The 27,451-nt window shown below is 41.5% G+C and overlaps 2 pseudogenes; both read left to right on the top strand.

Annotated features, from left to right (window-relative positions):
• LOC139366846 (outer dynein arm-docking complex subunit 2-like) overlaps positions 1–1,685 on the top strand; it is a 75,665-nt pseudogene extending 73,980 nt beyond the window's left edge.
• A 12,812-nt stretch (positions 1,686–14,497) lies between these two features.
• Positions 14,498–27,451, top strand: part of LOC139367247 (homeobox protein Mohawk-like) — a 28,013-nt pseudogene continuing 15,059 nt past the window's right edge.

Below are 27,451 nucleotides of genomic sequence, written 5' to 3'. Positions count from 1 at the left end.
AAATAATCTCCATAAGTTTACATGTTGTGACAGTATAATAAGTAACTCTTTCGAATACAATACAAATGTTTGAATGTATTTGATGTAAAAAACCAAAATGTGGGCCCCCAAAAAGAACATGTTCAGCAAACAGATCAAACAGCAGATCCATTAGACAAGCAGCAGTAATAGTCGGATATAATCTGACCTTTGGAGTAGGTTTTTAATGCCTAGCTCTGCTGTTGCATGCTAGACAAATGCTTTCATCTGAACAAACTTTGCAGAGAGAGGCAGGCAGACGTGCTGCTTGCAGCTGTAACCCATGTCCCTTGCTCTGGTTAGGAGGTTAAAGAGCGACAAACAGTGAGAGAGAGAGACACACGGAGGAGCCTGTCACAGACAAGTCACAGCTACCGTATACTGTGCATTGTAGCATGAGTGGCAGTGTGTGCACTAGCAAGTAGCATCTGACTTTGCACAAACTACTTGATACTTACAACACTTTCCATTATCAAGAGATTTACAGTATGTAAGTGTCATATCACCTCTGATTCACCAACTGCTTCCTTACATGAATGAATGAGATTGAACAGATTGTAGTGACTTTAACCCTGTCATCTCCCCCCCACCCCGCTGTACTGATGATGATGATGATGATGGTTAACATTGTCCTCTCCTCTCTCCACCCTGCTCATTTAGCTCCTGCTAGGTATGATAGGCTCCACTGACGAGGTCCTTCTGGAGGCAGCCGCTGTCTGTGTAGCTAACATCCGCCGTCTTTGCCCTGGCCAATAAGAAGGCACGATGCGGTTAACCAATCACAACCACAACGACCTCCGCAGCAGCTACTGTGTCCTCATCATCACCTCTTATTGCTGATTGGATGTCATGGGTCCAGATCTACTCCAGTAGCCTTCCATCCACAGAGACTTTTCTCACTATGCCTCTATCCGATCCACCCATCCCACAGAATATAGGTGTGATTCAAATCAAATATGATGAGTGATGCATGTGTATTTATGTCCCTTCTTCCTTCTGCCTCCATCTGTCATAGTGGGAAGCTTTTAGTCCATGCTACCCAAGAATTTAGATCATTATTTCATTTGGAGGTCAAGCAAACATATAGGACATACAAACATGTGTGCCCATGCCAGATACCCCATCACTGTACCTGAGAGTGAAGCGGTTTAGAGCATGTATTGTTCAGTCACATTCCTTACGTAATAAACATGAGACACTGATATCTAAACAAGACCACATCTGGTTGTGTTACTCACTTCAACACATGCACCTTAAAACTGAAAATATGTCTGTGAATCACAGGGAACACAAACACAGACACAACCTTCAATGAGTCATTGAGAGATATTGGGAACATAATAATGCATTGTTGGGTCAGTATATATTAGGTTTGCTTATTTGCTCAACAGTCTGTCTGTCTGTATACAGAATCAAGAAGATATTCTCGTAAATGTTGAATGATACTCATAAATTCAATCAACATTGACGTAAACGGGCAGAATACGGCGATAACATCTCAGAATATAATAGAAGGTCCCTCCTGCACTACAAATATGAGTAAATATGAATCTTAACATGTAATTGGTATGAGCAGTTTCCCTATTAATCACAATTACCTAATGTATTATCTGTTGCATTATGGGTAGACATGGCCATTATAAGTAATTGGGAAAATGTATATTTGAAATGTCCTCATTATTTTTGCCTGTAAAAAAAAGCAAGCAAATAAGTATTTGTGGGCACTGGGACCACCTTAGAACCAAAAAACTAGCGTGGCATCTGCTCAACAATACCCATTAAACGACTCATACGTGACCAGAATCTTTCTAAGATCCAATAACTATTGCTGCCTATTTATACAAATAATGACATGAATAAAAAAGAGAGAATGTATTGCTTTTTTTATTGAATAGAAAACAAAACATAACAAACGTGAAGGGATTCAATAAGAAGAATGAATTGCTGCTTATGCTCAGACATCCCTACTAGTGTGGTAGGAAACCTGATGAGTGAGTATGTTCTCCTCCTCCTCTGTCTTGTGTCCAGTGTCCTTAGTCAAAACAGGCCATGTTAGTTTCCATTGTTTTACAATGGGCTGCATTCAGGCAGACCATGGCTGCTCCACCTCTCCTCTGGTCTGGCTGCTCCAGTGTCCTGGTCCTAATTAGCCTCCCAGGCTTACTGTAGCACTCAGCCACCGAGCCACTGGAGGCATCCCAAATGGCACCCTATTTCCTATATAGTGCACACGGCTCTGGTCAAAAGTAGTGCACTACACAGATAATAGGGTTCCATTTGGGACACACCCACTGAGACTACTGACTCCTCCTGACTCCCATAAAACATTTCAAGGGACTTTCATCATTAATAATATCAGCCTGGCTGAGCTAATATTGAAAATTAGCAAAACATCAAAAATATGTGGTCGAAAAATCTTCATCACTCTTGTGATGTTTTAAGCAGTACCAGCTGTCACTGGGGGTTACTGTGGGAGCACGGAGACAGAGAGGAGAGAGTGAACTTTAACTTGATTACTCTGAAGAGGGAGCTCCTTCCAAAAATCTGAACGAGGAGCTGGAGCTGGGCTGAGGAAGGCCATTGTATCGAAACGATTCAAAACAAATAAATTCCCCCAGTGATTAATGGCACTTTCATTGCTCATGCAGATGCACTTTACAACCTTTCAAAAAACATGCCATATCTGAAAACAGATTTTTAGGAAACGTTTAAATGAGAAGCATTTGGTAACCTAAACAAGCAGATGCTTGAGCAAGCCCCTCATGTTGTGTTCTGTCTCTCTGTTTCTCTGTATTTCTCTCTCTCTCTCTCTCTCTCTCTCTCTCTCTCTCTCTCTCTCTCTCTCTCTCTCTCTCTCTCTCTCTCTCTCTCTCTCTCTCTCTCTCTGCCTCCTACTCTCTCTGTTTCGCTCTCTCTCTGTTAAGTGTTTAAATTTGGAGGTTGCTGACTTGAAGGATATGCATAACTAACATCATTAAACAAATGTTGCATGTTCTGCTGAAGGAAAGGAATTTATGAGATGTACAACTCCACTACATGTTTTAGCCATTGGAGAGGAGGGGCAGATGCACTGCTGCCTGGGAGTTCAAGGGGCATAGCATTATCCACAGTGCTTAAAAATAAAAAATAAAAATATTCCTCTTGTTCACGATGTCTTCCCAATGTATGCTGCTCAGTCAAGGTGACTAATTAACGAATTGAAAGCATCCTCCTTGTTATCGTCAATAAATTATGTGTTTCTTGTCTTGACTGTGTTTCTGAGCCCTGTGCTGCACTTTGAACAACATCAGGGGAAGGAAAGGGAAGTAATAACTAGTAAGATGGTTTCTCTGAGCTCTGGTCCTCTGGCCCATTGGTCATAAACCCACAGTTCAGTTGAGTGTATTAGCGGAGCCACAATCCCTCTGAGAAAGGAAACTGCCACTTTCTGTTAGCCTGTTGGCTGGCACAGGTACATTATTCATGGAAAATTAGAGGTTGTGTCTCCACGCTTTGGCAGAGGCAGCAATTACGTCTGGTCAGTCAGTCCCTTCCCTTTAGCCGCCATCACTGGAGATTCTGTCCTTCTTATGGCTTCATTGACAGGGAACAGACATAGTGGAGGGATATCCCTGACTGTTGTTGACCGGTCTGTTGTCCCCAGGTTCAAGGAAATGTGAAGGCCTGGCTGCCACACCCGCTAGACTGACTAGTACCTCTGACCGATAGCATGACCCTGCTGTACAATACACGCACAGTCCAGACTTCGTACTACTGTAATTCTCTATAGGTCAGGTGATGGGCTTAACCAAGGTTCATATTGACTGTTTAATATACAATACAAGACAATACATTTAGTAGGAACTGGTAGTGAAATATTGGGATACGAGCTGCTCAACTGTCTCAGAATGGAACACTTCTTTTTCTGAAAACTTCACATCTCCCCAGGTGGCTACTTTGAAAAATATCAAATATATTTAGATTTGTTTTACACTTTTTTGGTTACTACATAATTCCTTATGTGTTATTTCATCGTTTTGGCGTCTTCACTATTATTCTATAATGTAGAAAATAGTACAAATAAAGAAAAATCCTGGAATGAGTAGGTGAGTCCATACTTTTGACTGGAACTGTATAGCAAGCAACTCTTTTTTTTTCTCCCACAAGTATTATCAGATTAACTACTTTGTATAGATAATTATCAGACTCAAGTTACAAATGCTGGTAAATACTCAAACACATTCGGTTTTAAAAAAAAATCACAAAAGTAGTGCACTGGGCCATTACTGGTCCTGTATTAGCAGACAATATAGACAACTTCAGCCCAGGCGAAAAAATATATATGCAAAAGAATTGCAGCACCCTGACCCACAAACTACTTCCTGTGGCTATGGGACTCAACACAGCCTCTGTTCTCAATCTGTAAATGTGGTTTTATATCATATCAGCTCTCACACAAACATCTAGGGCCAGCCAGGCCTGTTTGTTGGTTGGTCAGTAGTGTGGTAGCGTGTCGTAACACTCTCCTACAGTCTCCCTCCCCACGGATCATGTGCTCTCAGAATTCAATATTCCTTCAAAAGGTTAAATGCTTCTTGTAATCCACTTGCATTACTGGGTGGTTTCGAGACGTTTTTAATCCTGACGTTCCCATCCATAAAGTGTAAATAACTAGCTGGCCCGACAATAAATAAACAGATAAATTAGTGGGCAAATACCACAGAGTCTGGGTCATGTTTCAGGGCTAGTAGAGTAATGTCTCCATAAAGGTCTCAACAATATTAATAAATAATACCTACATTAGTAATAACAGCCCATGTACTTTATAGGGCTTTGAGGTTTGCTCAAAGAGGAAACCTACCTGTGGTTCTAGAGACCAAGGAGAGCAGGGCAGTGATGGTTAGGAAACATTTCCATTAAGGGCAAGAGATTTATAGACAAATATTGCTCAGCCGTTAACCTGTGGAGTTTTATCAATAAAACTGGCATTACCATTGTGTTCACAAAAATGAACTTTTGACCCAAAAGTAATAATTTACTGACATAAAGCTAATATATACTATGATAAACCCAGTCTTTACACCACAAGCTGGAATGATATAGCTGTGATATATACCTTTTGGGAAACACTGATACACTGTAGGATGCTACTGCACATACTGTACACGTACAGTACCTTGTAAAGCTGCTCAGACACATGCAGAGTCACACACATGCACTAAGACAGAGATGAATTGGCGTAGACACACTCCCACACAGCTGTGAGCCATAAGCCATCCAGATTTTCTTCATTGTTCAGAATCAACCTGAGAGCTGTGCTCCTTGTGGCTCCCCAACAAAAATGATATAATCCCTGAGCTTTCATCAGGGTGTTTTCATCAAGCTATCACAGCTCATCTCTGGACAACAGAGGGAGAAACATCAACACAGAGGAATGATACCCAATCAGCACATCAACTGTGAGGTATAACAGAACTTCTTACCGAGTACCTGTAAACTACGTATTTCTGCACTTTTAAAGACACATTTATACCTGAAAAGAGAGACTTTCAGAAGATTATGCTTCAGAGGTAGCTATTCAAATGCAAAATGATTGTGCTCAAGGTTTCTACTCAAAAGCTATATAAGGGCCATTCATTTGATTGCCCTGTCAATCAACCTACCTGTCTCTATTACCTGTCTCTATTCCACCAATAGGATAGAGACAGGCTTCCTGATACATAACCTGTCTCTCATGTTCTGCTCTCCCTCCCCAGAATTGGATCCTGTTTTTCTCCAGCTATGTTTCTGACATTAATGAATGTCCTTCCCCTCCGTGCAATGCGTCACGCTAAAGCACAGCCCAACTTTCTGCTGTCAGTTTCTCAAAGAAAAACACACGTACAGAGTGAGCGGCATGAAATCTTTTGGTCAACGACAAAGATATGAAACAATAAAAGACACATGTGAAATGCATAAAACCTACATATTCAGGAGATTCAGAAGGCATTGATGGATTTTTAGGAGGCCATACAGTATATTTAAAGGTACATAGAAGTAGGAAATGTTAGAAGTGCATAGTGTACCCAAACATTTACAGTATTCCTTAACACACTATAATTGCCAGAATTGCAAGTCTCAAGGCCACTAATTGCATCTAGGATGTGTCCCAAATTGCCCCCTATTCCCTATATAGTGGACTACTTTCAAAAGTAGCAGTGGTGGAAAAAGTTCACAATTGTCATACTTCAGTAAAAGTAAAGATACCTTAATAGAAAATGAAAAAGTGAAAGTCACCCAGTAAAATCCTACTTGAGTAAAAGTCTAAAAGTATTTTGTTTTAAATGTACTTAAGTATCAAAAGTAAATGTAATCACTAAAATATACTTAAGTATCAAAAGTTAAAGTCTAAGAAAATTCTAATTCCTTATATTAAGCAAACCAGATGGTACCATTTTCTTGTTTTTTAAATTTATGGACAGCCAGGGCCACGGTCCAACACTGAGACATAATTTACAAACAAAGCATGTGTTTAATGAGTCCTTCAGATCAGAGGCAGTACGGATGACCGGAGATGTTCTCTTGATAAGTGTGTGAATTAGATACTTTTCTTGTCCTGCTGAGCATTCAAAATGTAAAGAGTACTTTTGTGTGTCAGGGAAAATGTATGGAGTAAAATATACATGATTTTCTTTAGGAATGTAGTGAAGTAAAAGTAAAAGTTGTCAGAAATATAAATAGTAAAGTAAAGTACAGATACCTCAAACAACTACTTATGTAGTACTTTCAAGTATTTTTACTTAAGTACTTTACACCACTGAAAAGTAGTGCACTGTGTAGGGAATAGGGTCCCATTTGGGATATAGCCCTAACAGCCCTGGGTATGCAACTAGTTTGTGGACACCCCTTCAAATGAGTGAATTTGGTTATTTCAGCCACACCTGTTGGTGTATAAAATCGAGCACACAGCCAGAAGACATTGGCAGTACTGAAGAGCTCAGTGACTTTCAATGTGGCACCGTCATAGGATACCACCTCTCCAACAAGTCTGATTTGGGTTTGGCGGATGCCAGGAGAACGCTACCTACCCGAATGCATAGTGCCAAATGCAAAGTTTAGTAGAGGAGGAATAATGGTCTGGCACTGTTTTCATGGTTCAGGACCCTTAGTTCCAGTGAAGGGAAATCTTAAAACACTACAGCATACATATTATATGCGATTATGTGCTTCCAACTTTGTGGCAACAGTTTGGGGAAGGCTCTTTCCTGTTTCAGCATGACAATGCCCGTGCACAAAGCGAGGTCCATACAGAAATGGTTTGTCGAGATCGGTGTGGAAGAACTTGACTGGCCTGCACAGAGCCCTGACCTCAACCCCATCGAACACCTTTGGGATGAATTGAAACGCCAACTGCAAGCCAGGCCAAATCGCCCAACATCAGTGCCCGACCTCACTAATGCTCTTGTGGCTAGAATGGAAGCAAGTCCCCTCAGCAATGTTCCAATGTCTAGTTGAAAGCCTTCCCAGAAAAGTGGAGGCTGTTATAGCAGAAAAGGGGAGACAAATTCCATATTAATGACCATGATTTTGGAATGAGATGTTTGATGAGCAGGTGTCCACATACCTTTGGTCATGTGGTGTACATATGAAAAGATAGTGCACATCTACAGTGCATTCGGAAAGTATTCAGACCCCTTGACTTTTTCGACATTTTGTTACTTTACAGCCTTATTCTAAAATGGATTAAAAATAAATCAATCCTCATCACTCTGCACACAATATCCCATAATGACAAAGCAAAAATATGTTTATAGAAATGTTTGCAAATGTATTCAAAATAAAAATTATTTTACTATTTTACTATTTTACATAAGTATTCAGACCTTTACTCAGTACTTTGCTGAAGTACCTTTGGCAGAAAGTATTCTTGGGTATGATGCTACAAGCTTGGCACACCCGTATTTTTCTCTGCAGAGCCTCTGAAGCTCTGTCAGGTTGGTTGGTGAGCGTTTTCCGATCTCCCCAGAGATGTTCGATCGGGTTCAAGTCTGGGCTCTGGATGGGCCACTCAAGGATATTCAGAGACTTGTCCCGAAGCCACTCCTGCGTTGTCTTGGCTGTGTGCTTAGTGTCGTTGTCTTGTTGGAAGGTGAACCTTCGCCCCAGTCTGAGGTCCTGAGTGCTCTGGAGGAGGTTTTCAACAAGGATCTACTATACTTTGCCCCGTTCATCTTTCCCTCAACACTGACTAGTCTCCCAGTCTCTGCCGCTGAAAAACATCCCCACAGCATGATGCTGCCACCACCATGCTTCACAGTAGGGATGGTGCCAGGTTTCCTCTAGACGTGACGCTTGGCATTCAGGCCAGAGTTCAATCTTTGGTTTCATCAGACCAGAGAATCTTGTTTCTCATGGTCTGAGTGTCCTTTAGGTGCATTTTGGCAAACTCCAAGTGGGCTGTCATGTGCCTTTTACTGAGGAGGGGCTTCCGTCTGGCCACTCTACCAAAAAGGCCTGATTGGTGGAGTGCTGCAGAGATGGTTGTCTCCACAGAGGAACACTGGAGTCACCATCGGGTTCTTGGTCAACTCCCTGACCAAGGCCCTTCTCCAATTGCTCAGTTTGACTGGGGGGGCAAACTCTTGGAAGAGTCTTGGTAGTTCCAAACTTCTTCCATTGAAGAACGATGGAAGCCACTGTGTTCTTGGGGACCTTCAATGCTGCAGAAATGTTTGGTACCCTTCCCCAGATCTGTGGCTGGACACAATCCTGTCTCAGAGCACTACGGAAAATTCCTTCGACCTCATGGCTTAGTATTTGCTCTGACATGCACTGTCAACTGTGGGACCATATATAGACAGGTGTGTGTCTTTCCAAATCATGTCCAATCAATTGAATTTACCATGGGTGGACTCCAATCGAGATGTAGAAACATCTCAAGGATGATAAATGGAAACAGGATGCACCTGAGCTCAATTTCAAGTCTCATAGCAAAAGGTCAGAATATTTATGTAAATAAGGTATTCATGTTTTTATTTGTAAGAAATTGGCACAAATTTTTAAAAAACAGTTTTTGCTTTGTCATTATAAGGTATTGTGTGTAGATTGATGAGGAAACCATTGTAGAATAAGGCTGTAACAAAAATTTGGAAAAAGTTAAGGGGTCTGAATACTTTCTGAATGCGCTGTGCATCCATTTTAGGGGCATAATCCCCACAGGGTGGAAGTTGGAGCCTAAATTAGCTATAGCTCTCTAGGTGATTGAGATTAAGATTGCATAATGGTAAATATTTGAAGAAGACTTGAACTTTTATATAACATTTGATTAATTGTCTCTATAATTTAGCCTAACGGGGTGGAAATGTACCAGTGACACGAACAGGCTAACATCATAAAACATGGAAAATAGATAAAACCTAGTGTTTCTATTTATTTAGCATTGCACCAAACAAATGATGACACTTCCTGAAGGAGATGTCATTGTGGGAAGGGGCTGTTTTCTTAAAGAAGAATTACTACAAATGAACATGGTGGAAAGTGATATCAGGGACACACAGACAATGTTAAATACAACAATAATAAATAGAATAAATATGAGGGGAATGAAATAAGATTTTAAATACAGTGAGGGGAAAAAAGTATTTGATCCCCTGCTGATTTTGTACGTTTGCCCACTGACAAAGAAATGATCAGTCTATAATTTGAATGGTAGGTTTATTTGAACAGTGAGAGACAAAATAAAAACAAAAAAATCTAGAAAAACGTATGTCAAAAATGTTATACATTTATTTGCATTTTAATGAGGGAAATAAGTATTTGACCCCATCTCAATCAGAAAGATTTCTGGCTCCCAGGTGTCTTTTATACTCGTAAAGGGAGTGCTCCTAATCTCAGTTTGTTACCTGTATATAAAAGACACCTGTCCACAGAAGCAATCAATCAATCAGATTCCAAACTCTCCACTATGGCCAAGACCAAAGAGCTCTCCAAGGATGTCAGGGACAAGATTGTAGACCTACACAAGGTTGAAATGGGCTACAAGACCATCGCCAAGCAGCTTGGTGAGAAGGTGACAACAGTTGGTGCGATTATTCGCAAATGGAAGAAACACAAAAGAACTGTCAATCTTCCTCGGCCTGGGGCTCCATGCAAGATCTTACATCGTGGAGTTGCAATGATCATGAGAGCGGTGAGGAATCAGCCCAAAACTACACGGGAGGATTTTGTCAATGATCTCCAGGCAGCTGGGACCATAGTCACCAAGAAAACAATTGGTAACACACTATGCCATGAAGGACTGAAATCCTGCAGCGCCCGCAAGGTCCCCCTGCTCAAGAAAGCAAATATACAGTGGGGCAAAAAATAATTTAGTCAGCCACCAATTGTGCAAGTTCTCCCACTTAAAAAGATGAGAGAGGCCTGTAATTTTCACCATAGGTACACTTCAACTATGACAGACAAAATGAGAAAGAAAATCCAGAAAATCATATTGTAGGATTTTTTATGAATTTATTTGCAAATTATGGTGGAAAATAAGTATTTGGTCAATAACAAAAGTGTATCTCAATACTTTGTTATATACCCTTTGTTGGCAATGACAGAGGTCAAACGTTTTCTGTAAGTCTTTACAAGGGTTTCACACACTCTTGCTGGTATTTTGGCCCATTCCTCCATGCAGATCTCCTCTAGAGCAGTGATGTTTTGGGGCTGTTGCTGGGCAACACGGACTTTCAACTCCCTCCAAAGATTTTCTATGGGGTTGAGATCCGGAGACTAGCTAGGCCACTCCAGGAGCTTGAAATACTTCTTACGAAGCCACTCCTTCATTGCCCGGGCGGTGTGTTTGGGATCATTGTCATGCTGAAAGACTCAGCCACGTTTCATCTTCAATGCCCTTGCTGATGGAAGGAGGTTTTCACTCAAAATCTCACAATACATGGCCCCATTCATTCTTTCCTTTACACGGATCAGTCGTCCTGGTCCCTTTGCAGAAAAACAGCCCCAAAGCATGATGTTTCCACCCCCATGATTCACAGTAGGTATGGTGTTCTTTGGATGCAACTCAGCATTCTTTGTCCTCCAAACACGACGAGTTGAGTTTTTACCAAAAAGTTATATTTTGGTTTCATATGACATTCTCCCAATCTTCTTCTGGATCATCCAAATGCTCTCTAGCAAACTTCAGACGGGCCTGGACATGTACTGGCTTAAGCAGGGGGACACGTCTGGCACTGCAGGATTTGAGTCCCTGGCGGCGTAGTGTGTTACTGATGGTAGGCTTTGTTACTTTGGTCCCAGCTCTCTGCAGGTCATTCACTAGGTCCCCCCGTGTGGTTCTGGGATTTTTGCTCACCGTTCTTGTGATCATTTTGACACCACGGGGTGAGATCTTGCCCCAAATCGAGGGAGATTATCAGTGGTCTTGTAATGTCTTCCTTTTCCTAATAATTGCTCCCACAGTTGATTTCTTCAAACCAAGGTGCTTACCTATTGGAGATTCAGTCTTGCCAGCCTGGTGCAGGTCTACAATTTTGTTTCTGGTGTCCTTTGACAGCTCTTTGGTCTTGGCCATAGTGGAGTTTGGAGTGTGACTGTTTGAGGTTGTGGACAGATGTCTTTTATACTGATAACAAGTTCAAACAGGTGCCATTAATACAGGTAACGAGTGGAGGACAGAGGAGCCTCTTAAAGAAGAAGTTACAGGTCTGTGAGAGCCAGAAATCTTGCTTGTTTGTAGGTGACCAAATACTTATTTTCCACCATAATTTGCAAATAAATTCATAAAAAATCCTACAATGTGATTTTCTGGATTTCTTTTCTAATTTTGTCTGTCATAGTTGAAGTGTACCTATGATGAAAATTACAGGCCTCTCTCATCTTTTTAAGTGGGAGAACTTGCACAATTGGTGGCTGACTAAATACTTTTTTGCCCCAATGTACTTGCCCGTCTGAAGTTTGCCAATGAACATCTGAATGATTCAGAGGACAACTGGGCGAAAGTGTTGTGGACAGATGAGATCAAAATGGAGCTCTTTGGCATCAACTCAACTCACCGTGTTTGGAGGAGGAGGAATGCTGCCTATGACCGCAAGAACACCATCACAACAGTCAAACATGGAGGTGGAAAAACATTATGCTTTGGGGGTGTTTTTCTGCTAAGGGGACAGGACAACTTTACCGCATCAAAGGGACGATGGACGGGGCCATGTACCGTCAAATCTTGGGTGAGAACCTCCTTCCCTCAGCCAGGGCATTGAAAATGGGTCGTGGATGGGTATTCCAGCATGACAATGACCCAAAACACACGGCCAAGGCAACAAAGGAGTGGCTCAAGAAGAAGCACATTAAGGTCCTGGAGTGGCCTAGCCAGTCTTCAGACCTTAATCCTATAGAAAATATGTGGAGGGAGCTGAAGGTTCGAGTTGCCAAGCGTCAGCCTCGAAACGTTAATGACTTGGCGAAGATCTGCAAAGAGGAGTGGGACAAAATTCCTCCTAAGATGTGTGCAAACCTGGTGGCTAACTAAAAGAAACTTCTGACCTCTGTGATTGCCAACAAGGGTTTTGCCACCAAGTACTAAGTCATGTTTTGCAAAGGGGTCAAATACTAATTTCCCTCATTAAAATGCAAATCAGTTTATAACATTTTTGACATGTGTTTTTCTGGATTTTTTGTTGTTATTCTGTCTCTCACTGTTCAAATAAACCTACCATTAAAATGATAGACTGATAATTTCTTTGTCAGTGAGCAAACGTACGAAATCAGCAGGGGATCAAATACTTTTTTCCCTCACTGTATGTTATTATTTTATGGCTAATATTTATTGTAGAAGTTGATGAATATCACCCAGGGACATGGCAAAAATAATGACATCCACATTAAAACAAATCTAAATACATAACATTCCCTTTCAAGATCCATAATTTTGTGTTTTTAAGGTAAAGGACACTTGATATTATATTTAAAGCCTTTTGGAATCCAGGTTCTACTTTAAATAAGAAGTGATATGTATTTCCTGGGGACAGAAAAGGCACCACATGGTAGAATGGCCCAACTGGTAGATTTAGATATGCTGTTGAAAGGAGGAGCCACTATACATGTTCATCTCAGGGTGATATGTTGACCCTTAAAGGTGACCCTAAATGTCAAAGATCATATCAGGAGCAGGTAAAGTGAGTTACTTTCAGAAGGGACATAGGCCGCCAAGTTAGATATCACACACAGCTTATTGAGCTAATAAACTAACCTTAATTACAGTTATTACATGACAGACTCATTCAAAGCCTGTTTGCACAAACTATTTGCAAAAGCCACCCCCCCTCCCCCCCATTAAATTAAAATAAACACAAATAAACAATAATTGCATGGGCCTCTAAACATCTATATAGGTCTGCTGCTTAGACACATACAGAGAATCACTACCTTGGATAAACCCGAAAAGGCAACAACTCAAGAGCACAGCATTTCTAACTCAGGCAGAATGGCCTTAAAGGAGCCATCTGGGATTTAAACATCAACAAAACGGTTACCTGGTTTCAAAGTCCAAAAATGGATGTACCAATCCCAGATTGCCCCTTTAAAAAAACGTGTGCAATTACAGTAAATGAAAGGGTTCATCAGTGGCAATCAGTGATAGGCTAGGCTATCTATAACAGCACAACATTTTTCCTGAATGCCACCACACACACACAAAAAAAACTGTGGACTCTATAGATATGCTGTTTTCTGTTTTCCTACAGCAGGGCTGGATTGATGACCTTGTAAAAACCCAAGAGCATGTTAGCTCAACAAAATATCAAGTGTTGCCAGAAGTGATAACATAAGGCTAACGTTATATATGCAAATGCTATATAGTTGTATTTCTTAAAAGGACAACATTTTTTAAACTTGGCCTACTTTTAAACGTTAGCCTTTGATAGGCTTTACTCAAAACATAAGCACTCTGGCAGATTGTGCATAAAATGGAAAATGCTCAATATGAACTGATGTCTGGAATAAGAATTACATTTCAAGTCCATAATTGTAAATAACCTCGCATTTTACACGCTCCAATTGACTGCGACCTATAGCTGAAACTCATGAGCACCTGCACAGATGCAGTTGACCAAGCCAGGGGCCGTTATTTGGTGAGAATGTGTTTCTTCAGACTACCCCTGCAACATACTCAAGAAAATGTGCGTACAATAGAATGAAACAAAATATCTCACTAATATATACTTTAATGCTTAGAAATGTGGTATCGAGTGCAATAATAGACCGATGGAAAAAGTCTAGACGCGAACTAGCAGCGAAACACTGCAGCGCTGTATCCCCGATGCCTTAAGGCTATGCGAGCCGCGGAACAGGCATAGAGCATTAACTTTATGTTCGCATGCTGGGGCTCTGTGCTAGGAAACATGAGAAGGGTGACACATTCAGATTCCCGGGCTGAGAATCGGAGGCCACTGAATAAAGCAGAGAGGCGACCGCGGTTCGTGTGGTTTCAGCTAAGGAACTTAGAACGGGAACATGTGAGCAGGGAATGGACAACTGGAAGCAGGATTACTACACACTACACAAGACGCAGGCGGGCTGCGGTACAGGTAACTGAGAACGAGACACCGTCTGATGGGGTTTCTTATGTGTGACTACAATGGAAAGACGTCTACCTCAACTTGAAAGCGCGTTACCTTATCCCCGGAATGGGCTATATCTGGCAACATTGTTCCATGGTGATGGCACGGTATATCCCTCCCGTGACTGGAGTCATGCTCATGTTAAGCCAGAAATATTTATCGGTATGATAGTAGGCTACTCTAACTGTAAATCATAAACCTTGACGGTTTAAAATCAAACAAAAGCAATCTCAATTGTATAGCTGAACTATTTTGTGTGTCAGCTCAAATGCACATCTGAAATGTCTGACGACGATAGAGAGAGATTTCATGGCAACATGTGGTGGTGTGGAATGCATTGTATCTCTAAAATCAAGGGGGGAAAGGCGATGGAATGACATTACGAATGAGCCCGTGCGGCTGTGGACCCATTTAGCACATCTGATGGACCGTATTTTTTCTCAATGTATTGACATTCTCTGTATGTATGATGAGGTTGTTTTGACATTTTAGTCATTTTGTAGCCTAGTGAATATATTTTAGTGAGTAAAATATGAAAATATCGCTCACAGGAATGCTTAATGGATTCATGGCACCGCACAGCAGTGCAGAGAGGGATGTGTTTTATTGAGATGGATGGTCTTTGAGTATAGTCAAGAACACTACTGTCTCTGTGGTTTCATTCGGGCTTTCGCTTATTGCGTAAATTGATCTACCATGAATTAGGATAAAATATAATGCACTTTGATTTTTGCGCATCATCATATTATCCATAGATTCAAAACCATATATCCAACTTTAGTAAATGATACCAATCTGAATCTGATAACCCCAGCTGCATGAATTTTGAATCCCAATATTCCACTTGCTTCACAGGGGACTCACCGGGACACTGGGGCAGCAGCTTCAATAAGAAGTGAAGTGCAACAATATTTGAGAAATATAATTTTACGAAGCAGAGATAACAGAGGAATACCGAACCAAAGATGAATACTATTGTGTTTAACAAATTGAGTAACCAGGTCCTCTTCGATGAGAAGGCGAAGGAGGTCGAGAGGAGCAGCATAAATTATTTAGATGTAATAGATGGACAGCATCCGGACCTTCATCCAGACCTGCTATCAAGCAATCATCAAGTTATCAAAGACAACGGCATCAGACACAGGAGGTATGTCACTCATTCAAACTTCTCATAAACAAAGCAGACAACAAAACTTGCAACAGTGTTTAGATGTTTTAATGAATGCACTTCGGTTTGCATTGTAAAGTCATATTTGGGTAAGGGAACCTTTCTGGTGGCGCAACTGAATAAGGAGTGATACACACTGTGTGAAAGGTGTAAGAAGTCGATGGTGCAAGTTTGAATTGTGCAGATTCGTTTTTTTTTGTATGATGGTGACCCCAGGTAACCAAGTGTGCTTGATGTGCAATTACGTATTTATAATGCAAGAGGTAGGCTTTTCGAAAGCAATGTTATCTAATAATGTTTTTGGATATGTTCTAAACAGTCATTTAAATGATACATTCAGACAAAAGGTTATCTAAAATGAAATCATAGCACATCTTAGCAAAATATGAACCACATTAGGTTGTACATGCATATTTCATTTTCCCATCAATGCAATATAATCTCATCGTTTTAGGGAAATTGCAGGAAATTACTATTTACTATTACAACCTGGTTTGTATTTTAGTGTTGATATTCACAGATAATATACAGATTAATATCTAGGCCACCTGTGTTCAGTAGCGTGTATAAAACACTCTTCGCCTGTTTCCAATATATGAATGTGCCCTTCAACTCAATGTGTGGTGTAGTCAATCATGGCATTTTTATTTGGGAGGGAGAGCGAGAGTAAAAAAGGGATTAATGTCATGCGTTATTTTCATCTAATCAGTACTCAGAGAGTCACAATTCCTCTGATTGACCCATGGGCTGTCTACACTCAAGACGCAATGTATTTACAGACAAGTACAGTAGTCCCTTCTATGTTTGGATAGGCACCAGCATCGAATCAAACGTGATGCTGGGTGAATCACTAGTCAATTTAAGCAAACGTCCTACACACGGACGGTTTCCGTCAGAGCCGGAGTTATTGAGCTACGTCTGAGAGACGGAGGGATAGATAACACAATGCCGTGAGGTGCCGCTTCGCGAGGAATATCATTACTAATGAAGAATATTCATTTAGATACGAGGTGTGTGTCGCCAAAATTCACTACAGGGGAGTAAAATGTAATTTAACATACATATCTACATTAGAAGGGAGGTATTTGTAGAACATGAATTTCAGGCAGACTTGAAGTTAGTAGAAACTATGTTACATCTGCAACGGAGCTTCGGAGACAGAAGATAACGCAGGAATATCGCAGGGCCATAGTGACATCTACAGGTTTAAAAATCATAGGCAGCAGATTGGAAGTATCAAGAAAACATTTCTCCAATTTGGAGTCCCTTTAATTATCAAAGTCTGATAATGTTTCGTTACCAAAATACGTAGGCTATTGCTAGATTTGGAAGTAGCTTATTTTGCACTTGGTTGAAAGATAGCACTTACACAGACAGCACCACGCAAAACGTAGCCATACTTGAGACACGTCTAGCTGCTACCATGGGTGTAAAATGGAATGCTATTATTTGTTTTAATTGCGACGTTTTCGTGCTTTGCGGGAGGAGAAGCACCGCAAAGAAAACAGACAACCAATAAAACGCTTCTCTGCGCCAGCTTAAATATAGCACACTTTGGTGAGAAAATGACACACTCTCCAACGGCCATTTAACGTGTTATTACTCTGGATAGCCTTTCTTCATGAAGTAAGACTACAACATGGACGGAATATCCACTTTAGGTCGTGTGTAAAATAAACAACAATATTCTCTCTACTATTTATAAAGTACCACTCATCCACGAATTCAATCTAAGATCACGTCACTTGTTTTTTGTGTTTCTTTTCCCCAAAGTTTTTCCCCACCCAAAAATGCATTAAGATGTAGGTCTAATTATATGAAATTGACATGTTGGTAATTATAGCCTATTCCTTTATCGTTGTTTTTCCAAATACGTTTTAATGAGAGGCTATCTTTAATTGATTAGCCAAATGGTATTTTGGCCTATATTAGAACTAATATAGCCTACCTCAGGTATAATTAATGTATGCACAGTGAATTAAACCCTAGGCTAAATGTAATTGATATCCGCGAGTATAAACCCAGGGTCGTTACAATATTACCGAATTAGTCTACTTTTGAGTGTAAAAGGTGTGCATCACTGATCAAGTTTTTGCCAACAACTTCTATAAAGGGAAAATACGTTGTAGCCTACAAACAGAAATAGCAAAAATAATTTCCCCGTGTTACAAAAAAAACTCTTAACAGCAATGCTTTTATATTTTCTATAAATTCACTATTGTTTCATCATGTCAATTTCTTATAGGCCTACAGTCTGCGACCTTGACAACTACGTTATGAAAACAAAATCAGAAAAGTATGTGCCACTATTCCGCATAAATTAAACGTCAATAATATATAGATTTTTCTTAATAAATTTGTTTCATAACGAAAATGTTTATTGACAAGGGCCTCCATTCAGTTATTTAGGCCTATTTTCTCTAGAGCAGTGACTGACGCACTGGTTGCTCTCTCTCTCGCGCTCTCTCCCTTGTACAGGGGCCGTCAGAACAGCGGGAAGGTGCGACACAAGCGTCAGGCCCTTCAGGACATGGCGCGGCCCCTGAAGCAGTGGCTCTACAAACACAGGGACAATCCGTACCCGACTAAAACGGAGAAAATCCTGCTAGCCCTTGGCTCTCAAATGACGTTGGTCCAGGTGGGTTTTTCTCTTGTTTGAAATATTTCAAGATTTCAGGACAGTTCAATTGGAACAGCAGTTTAACCACAACGTAATTTGATTGTTGTTGATATGATATTGTATTGAAATGAAAATAGAACAGTATATGGATAAATAATTAGTAGTAATTATCATAGTGGAAAGGCCTAATAACAATTAATTCTAGTGTAGCCTACATTTTAATTTGTCACAGAAATGGTCAATATTAAAATCATGGCATTCCGATTGTCTCTATGAATACTCTTTATTTAACCTTATGATTTTCATTATGAACAATATTTTCCTTGTTCATATCTCTTGTTAAAGCTTGTTTATACTTGTTTGAAAATATAGCCTCATTATAGCCTACTTGTCTTTGCAAATAGGCCGTTTGCACTTATGTGACCTTTCAGTGTTGTGAGTCATAGAGCATAGCGTTCCTGTAGATTACTATGTTTCCATCATAAAGTGACAAACACCAGAGAGAGAGAGAGAGAGAGAGAGAGCGAGAGAGAGAGAAAGAGAGAAAGAGAGAAATAGAAAGTGCCAGAATGTGAGATAGAGAGAGCAGCAACAGAACGCAACAACTGAGCTCCTCCCTATGGTATGTTCTGTCTGACATGGGGCTTGTACAGACCTAGGATCTTAATTTGAGACAGTTTGCTATAATGGTAAAATAATCCTGCAGCAACAGGAAATGCAAATTATTACGTGGATTATAATTCATGGACATTATTTATAGGGGTTGATGCATTTTTCATTCGGGCAAATCAAGTCTGACATTTTAAAGTGAAATTAAGAGGCATTTTTAAACTTTGAATACACTACAAAATTACATTTCCTCAGCAACAAAGAGTGATCAAATTAAGATCCTACATCTGCATGTTGCTGTGTCATCTGCAGACAACACAAGGTCATAAATTATAGAGGGAGGGCTTTCATTGATATTTCCCCGTTCCTGCGTCGGTCGCCTCATCTGTTTTTCCTTTGGGTCCTAATGAAGCTGTTTGTTTTGGGGAGAAGAATGCTTTACATGGAACACACACACTCAGGCCCACACACCCTATACCGGGGTGCAATGCCATGTTATGTTCACTCTGTCTGTCTGTCTGTCTGTCTGTCTGTCTGTCTGTCTGTCTGTCTGTCTGTCTGTCTGTCTGTCTGTGAAACAAGGTGATGAACCCTGTGGTGTCATAACACTGTGTAATATCATCACACTGTGTTTGATATCTGTGGTGGTAACCCGTCATTGTGATCAGATGTGAGTCCCAAATGGCATCCTATTCCCTACATAGTGCACTACTTTTGACCAGAGCCCTATGGGCCTTCGTTAATAGTAGTGCACTATATAGGAGAATAGGGTGCTATTTTGGATGTAGACCCATCCATCCTCTCGCAGTCTCAGTCTTAATAACATATTTTCCTACAGGCTGATAAGCAAATTGCCTCAGACCTCTAAGTGCTCTCTGTCTTTCTCAGCCAAGCCACATGTAGACGTCTCAGCTAAGGCCCCTAGTGTAACATGCCCTCAGCTAGAGACAAAGGGACGTGGGACTCTCTTCGTTAATGAGAAACGTGATACTGAAACACAGGAAAGGTCCAAAAATAAGTACTCTAATATATGTCCAGCCCAACCCTTTCATAAGTTGCTTGAAGTCTATTGAGCATGAACAAATATTCCAGTATAACATCTTATGGGCTCTGGTTATTGTGAAATGGAGAAGGCAGGGTTGGGTATCATTTCATTGCATTAGAGAAGACGGGTGCTTGAAAAAAACAAATATTAGAAGGAGAGTGTCGGAATCCAGAATAAGCACATAGGACTGGGTACATTGGGTTGGAAATAAGTTAATGTAACGTTACATTCGCTGGTCCTGTCAAGTATTTGGGGGTGTTAAACCTTTGTGAATGGGATTTTGAAAGCCTTTGATATAGACTAGAGGACGATAGATGACTAGACTAGATGAATGCTACAGTGTTTTATTGCTGCTCCGACCCATTTCCTCAGTGTGTCTGGGATGTCTCGGCGACTCTGGTTCAGCGGTGTTATTGGTATCAGGGTCAACCATACGGCAACCTGACTCTCTCTCCGTCTCTCTCATGCCCAGGGTAAGGCAGGCCGGATGGAGGGAGGCACAGCAGACATTTCCCTAAAGGATAGTCTGTTTAATGTCATGGATGTGGGGGTGTTTTGGATCCAAACAATAATATTGATTTCTATTTTCTTTTTCTTTACTTGTCTTCCCATTTCTCCCCATTTTCTTCTCTCTCTCTGACTCTCCTTGTACCTTGCTCTCTGTCTTTGTTTCTCTGCCCTCTCGATCTCTCTATCTCTGTCTTTTTCTCACTTTCTATGTTTTCTCTCTCTCTCTCTCTCTCTCTCTCTCTCTATCTCTATCTCTCTCTCTATCTCTCTCTATCTCTATCTCTCAGGTCTCTAACTGGTTTGCCAACGCCAGAAGGAGGCTGAAGAACACAGTGAGACAGCCAGACCTGAGCTGGGCCCTGCGCATCAAACTCTACAACAAATACGTCCAAGGCAACGCAGAGAGGCTGAGTGTCAGCAGCGATGACACCTGCTCAGAAGGTAAGCCCCAACCCTTCCCTCACTGCCAACCCATCATATTATAGCATCATATGTATAATCTAATGAAGATAACCCTCACTTCCAGGGCCAATCTATCACATTACACCTCATACATTACATGTTCCAAAAGGTAACCACCCATCACTGCCAAAGTATCAGCTCATAACACCTCATAACATCATTCATCGAATCCTTCAAATCATATCTCTAGCTCAGAAAATGAGGTCAGCCAAACACAAGCATCTTCCTCCTCCCATATGCCTCGTATCCGACAGCTCCAGCTCCAAAGTAAGGATCCATTTATGCATGGCCATGTGCTGGTGTTATAAATGGCCTGTCTGTGGTTGTGTCCTAAATGGCAACCTACTCCCTATATAGTGCACTACTTTTGACAAAAAACCCCTATGGGCTCTGGTCACAAGTAGTGCACTAAATAGGGAATGGGGTTCTATGTGGGACGCACCCTGTGACACGGCTGTGACACGCTGTCATTAAGACACCCTACTGGGCTAGCAGGGCTGAGGACTAGATTCCCCTTCAGATCCCAGCCTGCAATTGGAAATGAGAGGCTCTGTCAGCTGTGTATTTCTCTCTTTCTCTCTCAGCTCTCTCTCAGCTCTTTCTGGGTGACACAGAAAAACACCCGTGCCCTATACTGTGGTGTCTCTTAATCCCTAATTAGGTTTGTTGAGGAGGAGAGGCACACAAATGGAATGTCTATAGTTTGCACAGTCTTCACTTTGCATGGTGTTCTCCAGTGCCCAGAGACTTACTTCTCTTGTCATAATACAGTTCGGAACTTTTTATCAGCTCTTCTCCCTGCCATGATCCATATACTGCTGGCCAAGCCACTCTATCAGATCCCCCACTGTGATCTGATAGAGAGTTAGTTATGTGACCAAGTAGACCATGATCCCAATGACCCTGTATCTATTCAGTCTAACTGTCAAGGTCTCGCTGTTAGATATTTCACCTCAGTGTCGGCGAGGTTGCCGTGGCAATGCCTCAACAGGAAGAGGTCAGGGGTCAGACCGGGGGAGGCTAAAGGTCACATGTAGCTCAGGTTTATGTCCGACTTGAGGAAAGGCATGAAAGAGCAATGTCAAAGGCTTAAAAAATGAACTTTTGGCTAGCTTGTTTTACATGTTGCCTGAGGATTTCAACCTCGCTCTCGTATGTGCAATGTATGCCTCGATATACGCCTCAAATATCTACTTCAGAAAGCAGGGGGAAGGAAAGCAAATTTGTCCATGTGGTTCTGATATGTAAAAGCTATAATTATAATTTGGCCCAAACTGAATCAAAACTCAGACCTGCCGAAATTACCCAATTACAGTCTTGGCACTGACACTATCTAGAGTGGAGCTCTCTTGATTTCCCTCATCCCGAGAGGGTTACTGTTTTTCAGCAACGTGTTTTATCCTCTGTATTTTATTTCATCAGAGGGGGCCAATATTTTAATTCAATCTCAGCCGCAAAGAGCTCCCTGGAAAGGATTTATTTCTGCAAAGAGTAACAGCAATGTGCTTTTTATAGAGAGGAAATGGGCTACCAACCGTTATGGTTTGGTAATGCCTTGGTCTTAAGCTGATAGCTGAGGTCTTTCTTTACTGTAGTTGTTTGAAGTCCTGCAGACAGAGGAACTAAATGTCAGATCTTTCTTTCTTTCTCTCTCTACTTTGTCTGTTTCCTTCCTGGTGGCGCCCCCTGGTGTTGTAGATGGGGACAACACTCAGCGGACGCAGACGAGTGGCGTTGAGTTTAGCAAGCCCATGTACCAGAGCGTCATCAAGAAAGAGGGCGCAGCCATGATGGGGGTGGGACTCCGGGCTGCCGCCGCTGCCTCGTTGGCCGAGGACTATGTGACTCCGCCTCCCAAGTACAAGAGTAGCTTGCTCCACCGTTACCTCAACGATTCGCTGCGACACGTGATGGTAGCCAACGCCGTCATGGATGCCAGGAAGAGGAACCACTCAGGATCCTTCAGCTCCAATGAGTACGACGATGATCTCCTCTCCCCGTCATCCTCAGAAACCGAGGCAAACTTTGTTTATCGAGCTGGTAAGAGTCCTTACATTCCTTCTCACATTCTTTCCTCAAGATTTAGCCGCCTGCTGCTTCTCTCTTCTCTTTTTTCTCTTTCTGTCCCCATCTGCACATTTTGTTTTAATTCCCGGCCCTCAGCCCCATCTGGCCCATTCGTTGTGAGGAAGGCATTTTTGGGCGCTGTGACGATGTTCCACTGCTGTTCCACTCCCTGTTGTCCAGTTTCAACAGCCTGGTTCTGGTTCTGGTTCTCAGTATTCCCTGTTCTCACACTCTCCTTTCATTTCAGATGTGTGAAAGTTAATATGATACTTGTGGCTACTGAAATGGACCTCCTAGGTACCGGAGCCTTAAATTAGTCTATTATTAAATTAAATCTGTGTCCCAAATGGCATCCTATTCCCAATTTAACGCACTACTTTTTCCATTTGGGACCTGGCCAAGTCTAATATAAATCTCTCTGTGTGTTCTGTTCATACCAACAGAGAGACCCTGGTCTCGCCCTGTCTTAGGTCTAGGGTTTACGGTTTAACACTAGAGACACAATAAGAACATGTGTAACTTACTCACATTCTGACTACTGTTTAGCATGTCTTTGATCCTGCCATGAGGCCTTACTGAAAGAGAGAGAACAGGGCAGACATGGGAGGGAAACTTGTGTGTGTGTGTGTGTGTGTGTGTGTGTGTGTGTGTGTGCCAGCGTGTGTGAGCCAGCGTCTGTGAGCGTGCAGCTTTCCCCAAGGCGGAGCAGGGGCTCAGTGCAAATAAAACAAAAACCAAAGCTAAAGTAATACAAAACAATGGATATATTTGAGCGAGGCACATGAAACAAAGAGTGTGCATGTGAGTTTTCCACTTGGCATATGAATTTCTCACAGTGCAGTGTCCCTTAACCCCTGGTTTTAGTGCCTGTGGGCTGGCCTTGGATATCCGAATGGCTGTATGTGTCTTATAAAGGCTTCATGGTTTCATGATGTTTCACCCACAGGTTTCAGGTGCTGTTACCAATCAGACCTACTAGTGCTGCATGAAGTTCTTACAGTTCCTCTTCAGTTCTAGATCAACTGGGACTCTGTTTATTAAAAAGTGCCTATAGGGAATTCAGATTGAGGTGGAAGAGTGGGATTGGGATGGGGTAGGGTGAGGGATATTATCCAATTTTATTCAAACTTGATCATATGACTAAATGTGTAGATCTCTGGGGCCAAGCTTCATGCCATTCAGGTCGGTGTCAGAGGAAGGCCCCAAAAAATGTCAAAGACTCCAGTCATAGACTGTTCTCTCTGCTACCACACGGCAAGCTGTAACGGAGCACCAAGTCTAGGTCCTAAAGGCTCCTTAACAGCTTCTACCCCAAACCATAAGACTGCTGAACAATTAATAAAATGGCCACCCGGACAATTTTTTAAACTTTAGTTTATTTAGTAAATATTTTCTTAACTTTATTTTCTTAAAACTGCATTGTTGGTTAAGGGCTTGTAAGTAAGCATTTCACGGCGCATGTATTCGGCGCATGTGACAAATACAATTTGATTTGAATTTGAAGGGATGTTTAACCGGATAGGGGAGGCAGTCCAATAAATCTCTCCAGCGATCATGACTGTTACAATACTCCATCAAATCCTTAAAACTCCCTGACCCGAAAAACTCTATTTCTCTCACTGAGACACCTGCTGAGCACGGCAGTCACCAGCCAGACACAGACAGAGAGAAATGCAGAGAGCGAGAGAGAGAGAGAGAAAAAGAAAGAGGGACAGAGAGATGGATAGAGAAAGAGAGAGAGAGACGGAGAAAGAGAGGAAGTGAGAGAGTGAGAGAGAGAAAAAGGTAGAGACAAAGGTAAAGAGAGACAGAGAGAACAAAAGAGAGAAAGAGAGACAGAGAGACAGAGAGAGCAAAAGAGAGAAAGAGAGACAGAGAGACAGAGAGAGCAAAAGAGAGAAAGAGAGACAGAGAGACAGAGAGACAGAGAGAGCAAGAGAGAGAGAGAGAGAGAGAGCAAAAGAGAGAGAGAGAGAGACAGAGAGAGCAAAAAAAGAGAGAGAGAGAGAGAGAGAGAGAGAGAGAGGGAGAGAGAGAGAGGGAGAGGCTTAGCTTAGGCTTCAGCACAGGACTCGATTTAATAAGAAAAATATATAAGGAATTATTTACCTGGCCCACATAATGTTTTAATAGAAAGTAACTATTTTATCTCCATGGTAATTCTAATGTCTTGGCTGTGACTTCTCTCTCTTGGGTTTCTGGGCTGGCCAGCCAGGCATTATTGGGAACGGTTACATGCGAGAAAAGGGAGCTTGAATCCCGATGCACGGAAAGTTATCTGAGGCTTGGGCTCACAAGAAAGTTCACATGAACACCTGCTAGCCCCTCATCATCAAAACTCAGCAAAAAAGAAAACAAATTAAATTAAAGTTTAATTCTATGATTCTACATCTGATCTTGTTGTCAGAGAGAGAGAGAGAAAGAGTGAGAGGCTCAGACAGAGTAAGAGAGAGTGAAATAGAGGAAGGGAGAGAGTTAGAGGGAGAGAGAATGAGCGTTAGAGAGAGCGAGAGTAAGAAAGAAAGAATTAGAGAGATAGAGAGAGAATGGTTAAGCTCCAATTTGCATCATTTCCTCTCAAGTTTTTTTCTCCTGTCTTAACATTCCAGATATTTTAGTAATGAAATAATTCCTGAGCCTTTTGACAATTATAGAGTGTCTGAAATTTCAGGCTTGAGCTGAGCTTCCCGGACTGGAGGTGTGTGTGTGTGTCTAAGCGTGTGCATGTGTGTGTGGGTGAGTGTGTTCGTGCGTGCCTGCATGCCTGGGCTGTAGGAGATTGAGGGGCTGTAGGAGATTGAGAGACTGAGCTCTCAGAACTCTCAGAGTTCTTGGCACTGGCACATTCGTTATGAGCCCCTACCTCTGCCTCACTTCTGATTCGCTTAAGCCAATGTGTCGTGCCCGCTGATCAGAGCCCATTGGTTAAATGTCCATTAATGGGACAATTGGTGGATGTCTGCCGTGGGTGTTATCTCTGACTTCAGAGAGCAGTCAGACGTGGCAGAAGATGGTGAGTGTAGATTTACTCTATGCGTCCAAATGGCACGCTATTCCTTACATCCTTTTCCCTATGGGCTCTGGTCAAAGTAGTGCACTACATAGGAAACAGGGTGCCATTTGGGATGAAAGCTTTCTCTGTCCCTGCATCAGTGGGAAAACCAAAAGCCTTTTTCTTTGCTTGATGTAAAGAAAACATATCTCTGAAATATCCTGTTGGGAATTTCATTGAAAACAAGGAGCAGTAGAATTCCAATGCACATGCCAGTGGTTTCATGCCAAATGACCCTTTAATGGCATATTAAATGGCAGGAATCTCACTGAATGTTTTTCTTCTTGCTCACTACCAGATTTTGCCCCGTCCGATATGATATAGATCATTACACGCTAAATAATTATCTTCATTTCTGCGAAAGGGGAAAGATCTTTGGCAGAGGTTTCTCAGAGGTTTGACAGTGGTACGTTTTCTCAGGTTCTGTTCTGCGTAGTGTAATGTACTGTATAAGTAAGCACAACTGATATATCATCAATACATGACTTAGGGCTTTAGTCAATCCACATCGCGGAAGTTTAGCTTTATAGCATTTTTGAAATTTAAAGGCAACGTTCCTGCTTTAGCGGATTGAAAAGCGCCCTTAATTTGTGCTTTTTTTTTGTTGCTAGAATTTCATATTAAGTTAATGGTGCTCTTTTTTAAAAATGTACTAAACATTTGGTTTGTTCAGCCAAGTTTCCCCAAACATATTTTATAGGTTCTGTTGAGATCGGATAAATAGATCAATCAAGAAGAAGAAAATGATCAATTATTGTCTATTTCCCTAATTGTGTCATTTCATTTAAAATCTATTATTGTTTGTAGGTTAGTACCATGACAGCATGGTTTCTACTTCTACTAAATAGTGATACATGTGGTTGATGTGTTTGTGATATTCCATAGGCCCAAAACGTCTCAGTAATTTCGAGAAGAACACACTCTTTTTCCATTCAGCCATTTTCTCAGACAGACAGGGCCATTCGTTGACTGACATTCAGGGACAACCATCACGTTATGATTGAAGACCACCTGTAAAATTATTTGTAAAATACACTGGCCTCAAAGTGACTTTTCACGAATGCAGGGAGGCAACATTTAACACATAGTTGAGTCTGAAATATGTTCAATGAAAACAGTAGTGTTTGACAGGGCCTCTGAGACTCAGACAAGGGTCTGTTGAATTAGGTCACAGCAAGTGCCAGACGGTTATTGAATCCTAGAGAATTGTAGTCTAAAAAGCTGTTTAAAAAGCACTTAAAAATCCTATCTACCTGAATGGAAATGTTTAGTAGCCTCGTAGCTGCCAGGCTGACTCGGTAGGTGCCTTGGAGCGATGACATAGTGA

Source organism: Oncorhynchus clarkii, chromosome 15 (assembly GCF_045791955.1).
Source record: "Oncorhynchus clarkii lewisi isolate Uvic-CL-2024 chromosome 15, UVic_Ocla_1.0, whole genome shotgun sequence".
Taxonomy (NCBI): Eukaryota; Metazoa; Chordata; class Actinopteri; order Salmoniformes; family Salmonidae; genus Oncorhynchus; species Oncorhynchus clarkii.
This window is presented reverse-complemented; position numbering and strand designations above follow the sequence as displayed.